The sequence below is a fragment of the Sebastes umbrosus genome, chromosome 11, assembly GCF_015220745.1.
Source record: "Sebastes umbrosus isolate fSebUmb1 chromosome 11, fSebUmb1.pri, whole genome shotgun sequence".
NCBI classification, from domain to species: domain Eukaryota; kingdom Metazoa; phylum Chordata; class Actinopteri; order Perciformes; family Sebastidae; genus Sebastes; species Sebastes umbrosus.
The window spans coordinates 17,901,150-17,906,460 of NC_051279.1; the positions used below are offsets into that span (position 1 = coordinate 17,901,150).

General features: G+C 40.6%; 1 protein-coding gene across 1 annotated transcript in view; it reads left to right on the top strand.

Moving 5' to 3' along the window:
- The first annotated feature begins 4,416 nt into the window (after positions 1–4,416).
- The window catches only part of LOC119497649 (G patch domain-containing protein 8-like), a 35,543-nt gene continuing 34,648 nt past the window's right edge, over positions 4,417–5,311 (top strand). The window contains exon 1 of the mRNA XM_037785901.1: positions 4,417–5,239. The gene's annotated coding sequence lies outside the window, so the exon portion shown is untranslated. The remainder of the gene's footprint in view (positions 5,240–5,311) is intronic.

The window sequence follows — 5,311 nt, forward strand, 5'->3', positions numbered from 1 at the left end:
ATGTATGGCCACCTTTTCATGACTGAAAAAAACAGTCCTGCTTTGTGACATTTTTCAGATAAGCCATTTTTTTTTTTTTTTAAATGGCTTAGCCTAAGAAGTAGGGAGAACATTTAATCCTTTTATTTGTCTGAAAAATGCAAAACCACCAAATTTGGAGATGCGTAGATTTCAATGGGCAGCGATTCTGCACAGGAAGATACAATACTGGAAGGTCATTTTATTTATCCATTCATTTATTGGCCTAAAATAAGTAAAAAATGAAAAGAATAAAAAAAATACTGGAATCAGCCTGTAAAATATCTACTAATGTAGAGTGTAAACCAGAAAAATACCAAGGACAAGACCGCCGTGTCCTCAGTAGCAGCTAGGGTCCACATAAATACAAAACATGACACAACTTCTATTTCTTATAGACTTCCTCTTTTCAATACATGCCATCACAAAGAGAGACACTACTGACTACAATGTGATGTGCAAGAAGCCAATAACTTACTGTAATATCTAAAAAAAAAATGTGTATGACCAGCTTGAACTGGAGTTCTGGGCCAACATCTGCCTCAAAAAGGGGGCTTAATTAAACTTTGCTTTGGCTGTATATTTAAATCCAAGGTTAGATGGCTATCCTAAAATAGGTGCTGCACCTGTTCTTTATTATGTTGACTCGGTCACTGGAATCAGACCTACTAAATATTAACAGGGTTGGGTTGTTGAGGTCACTTCAGAAGATATATAGTATAACAGACACACAGAAGCAAATAGATGCATGTTGGATACATTCTGACACGTTTTCTCTCTAGATAAGTAGATAGATAGATAGATAGATAGATAGATAGACAGACAGATAGATAGATAGATAGATAGATAGATAGATAGACAGACAGGTAGATAGATAGATAGATAGATAGATAGATAGATAGATAGATAGAATACACATAGCACAAAACACCATTAAATAAAATACACAGTATATAAATGCTAATAGAAAAGATAGCTTATCTTATAATATAACAAGTGTTCCCTGGTGCAGTCATTCTGAATTTAATGCCTGTATGGTATAGGGAATAAAAGACTTCTTATATATGTTCCGGCTGATCCTTGAGACCCTAAATCGATGGCCAGACGGGAGCAGCTCAAACTCTAAATGTAGTGGGTGTGAGGCAAAGTTGTTTCTGTGACTTGCCAATCACCTTCCCTACAACACTGACAATCTTGGAGAGCTTGCTTTTTTGCTCTTTGCACTCAAATTGCCATCCCATGCTGTTATGTTATATCATAAAATGCTTTCAACCAGGCTTTTTGTACGCCATTTCACGTATGTGTCGGCTAACGCCAAAGCTCCTCACTTTCCTGATATGTGTTTCTCTCTGTTTCACAGCATCACACACAGCCATAGTACACTCCACCGACCATTACAGCAGAGGGGAAATCCATCACTGAGGAACCTCTGTCTCCGGAGAACCCACAGAGGGTCACCATACTTGTTTCAACAAAGATGTTACTGTATTACAAGCCTCTTCTTACAGACTTATATATGTGTGTGTGTGTGTGTGTGTGTGTGTTGTGTAGGGCATAAGTTCATTAATAGGCCCATATCTGAGGAGTATGTATAGACAGACACATCATTCTTTCTGTGTTTACTGTAACTAGGAGCTGCAGAATCCCAGAGGAATAAACCTCTCATGTAGGAGGGCATGCATATAAAAAAAGGCACCATCACACACTCTCTCATTCGTAACAGATCAAAACCAAAATGCAATGTTGGCTTTGACTAACATGGCTCCGAGGCTGGTTCATCATGTATAGTGATGCAGGCAGCTACAAAGGGCCGTGGTTTGAGAGGGCTGAGAAGTGGCAGCACCTGGCCTCGAGGACTGGACAGAAAATGCAGTAGAACGAAGAGGACGAGTAGGTTGCAGAGGAGCAACAGTTTGACAAAGTGTAGGAGGTTGCCGAGAATAACTTGTTTGCAAAAGCTGCAAAAAAAGCACAAGGGTCAGCCATATTTGTAATACAAGTGTTTGGCGGTTAAATTGCCTCAGAAACGGTAATAGAAACCAAAAAAAGTTTTTTCTGCAAGGTGTCCTTTGGGTGTTTGTTGAATAAAAGATGCGATCAGAGGAAAGTTTTGTTGAGGGTTTTTCTGTGCATCACAAACAACAGCAGCCTTCTCTTATTTTTGATCTAGTCACTATGTGGAGGCAGCTACTTAAAAGAGCCTAAAGCAGAATTGATAGCTGCACTAAATCTAGCAACTTTCTTGGGAGGATAAGTAGCCTATCAAGAGTCAGACATGTTTGTTGAGACATTACTCATCTACAGTGGCAGGTGTCCTCTATACCTTAAACAACTTGATAGCAGAATGAAAGTTAGGATATATCTCTTTGTGGGTGCATACATCAAGTTTAAAAGGAGCAGGCTGTAACTTCCTACTGCTGGATAAGGACAAAACTGAAACTATCTTATTTGGGAAGAAAGATGAGAGAATTAAGATTGCTAATCATCTGAACATAAAGGGATTTAAAGCAAAGGATGTTGTCAAAAATCTTGGTGTTTTAATCGACAGTGATCTCAGCTTCAATGATCATGTGAAAGCGATAACCAAATCAGCTTTTTACCACCTTAAAAACATTGCTAAACTTAGAGGTCTCATGTCAAAGCATGACCTTGAAAAACGTATCCATGCTTTTATCTCGAGCAGAGTCGATTACTGCAATAGGCCTACCTAAAAAGACCATCAAACAGCTTCAGATGGTGCAAAATGCAGCTGTTAAGTTCTCACAAAAACCAAAAGAAGTGATCACATCACTTCAGTACTTAAGTCCCTACACGGGCTCCCAGTAAGTCACAGAATTGACTTTAAAACACTACTGCTTGTTTACAAATCACTAAAGGGGATAGGTCCAAATTACCTCTCAGATATGATTCAGCAGTACACACCTCCTAGACCTCTAAGGTCACTGGGAAAAAAATCTATTAGTAGTACCCAAGGTGAGAAGGAAACATGGTGAGGCTGCTTTTATAGATGAGATCAAAGATGCACCAACAGTGGCCACTTTCAAATCTAGACTCAAGACCAAAAACTGTTCTCAGATGCTTTTCTTAATTGATCAAATGCTGCACTTAACTGTCTTTTGATTGTTTCTATTATCCTTTTAATTTTGTTTCTTTTAACTTATACTTTTATATTCTTTTATTCGTTTTTATCTTAACTTAACTTTGTGCTCTTTTATCTTGCTTTTATACATGTAAAGCACTTTGAATTGCCTTTGTGTATGAAATGTGCTATATAAATAAACTTGCCTTACCTTACCTTGACTTGTGTCCCTCTGTGTCCTTCCACCTCATGTTTACCTCTAAACACCCGGAGCTGTCTGCAGCGTTTAAGTGTTGACGTGGAGCACAAAAGGCGCCCTAATCCCGGGCTGAATATGCATGACTTGCCGTGGTGCTGTGGCTGTTTAGTTTCAGCACCACGTTGGTGGACAGCGCCATACAGCCGTTGAGACTCACTGAGGCTCAGCTGCAGCCAGTTTCCGAGCTACACACTCTTTGACGGTGCAGTTTGACAGGCCAAAGCCGGAGAAAGACCCTTTTATCTGTAATCAAATCATTGGCTCCGAGGTTGCAAACTGAGCCAGGTTTTTCCTTCTCCCCCTGACGATACCGAGACCTTGTAAAAAAAAAAAAAAAGCGTGGCGCTTTTTCACTTTGATGCCCTCAGAAGAAGGAAAAGGAAAAAAGAGAGAGGTGATGTTGGACCAGGAGGCATTGGAAAGAGAGAGATTGACACATTTGTTGGAGGCTCATTTGAAGATAAATCACGCGCACAATGACGCACACCTTGTAAATAAAGTTTATTATCCTCCTTTTCCTCCTCAAGAGAAAGAGCAATATGGAGGATGTTTTTGAGAAGAGATGGAGTCTAACAGAAGGAAAGTTACATGGGTTAACACACATGCACATATACAGATGCTTGGAGGTGACCTGACATGTGAAGGAGGATGCATGTGTGTGCCCATGTAAATGATATTAATATATATTTGTTGATTTCCTTTATTATTACTCTCGTATTTTTGTACTATTATTGGGGTTTTTATTGTTGTTGTTGTTGTTTTTTGTAATGTGTGTTTTTTTTTGGGGGGGGAGGTTTTGTTTTTTTGTTTGCTTTGTTGTTGTTGTTTTTTTAACTCTTCTCTTTCTTTTTGTCATTATTATTATTGTTATTTCTTTTCTTAGTTTTGTTTTGGGGTTTTTAAATGTTGAGGTTGTTTTCTCGATAGTGTACTTGCTGGGTTTGTCTGTAAAGTTCATCTACTTAAAAGTTGGTTTATAGACTGTTGTAATTACAAACAGTGGATTGCATATATGAAAACAACCTTGAAAAAAAGTGAAAAAAATAAAGTATAAAAAAAATAAATAAAAAAAAAGAGAGAAAGAGCAGAAGAAAGTGAAAGAAAGGAGAAATTGAAGAGATGGAGGAGGAGGAGGAGGGGGAAGAGGAGGGGCACTTCAATTCGGAGTTACTCAAGCACACAGCGTGGACAGAAGTGATTCCCCCTATCCCAGACCCACGCATGGTGCACGGGCTGCATATTATAGGCAGACAGGAGCGAGAGAGAGAGAGAAAGAGAGAGAGAGAGAGAGAGAGGGAGAGAGAGGTGAGGAGGACGAGGAGGAGGAGAGAGGGAGTGTGTGTTTCTTCCTTGAGAGGGAGTCTGAACCACTTCAGCCTGCCTGCGCTGCTGGAGCCCGATAATAACTACAGGACTGACTGCTCTGGATGAATGTGCTTTCGTCTCTCCCACCTCCTCCGAACCGACAGGAAATCTCATTCACAAAGACTGGGTGATTTTAAAACCCCAATCAATAGTGAGCAGAGGGAAAGAGAAGAGAGAGAGAGAGAGGGTCAGATGTTTTCCCCTTTCTTTGCTCTTCGACGTGCGTGAAGCGGAGACGCACCTGCGAGAGTGACTGCGTGCCCCTCTTCTCTGCACTGAGAAACCCAACGGGGCTGCTGCTGCTGCTGCTGCTGGGCTGAGGCTGCATGCACTTTACAGACTGGACCAGTGCACTGGGAGAAAGACAGAAAGAGAGAGAGGGAGAGAGAGAGAGAGAGAGGGTGAAACAGAGATTGGATGGATTCCTCTCCTCCTCTGGCACTCCACAGGCGCTCATTCATTTATTGAAGCCCAACCGACGACAGCATGCCAAGCGCAGACTCCAGCGGCAGAGCTCGGTCAGTATAACATCCATGTCTCTCACTCTTTCTTTCTGTCTTTTTTTTTTTGTCTCTTTCTGTTTGTATGAG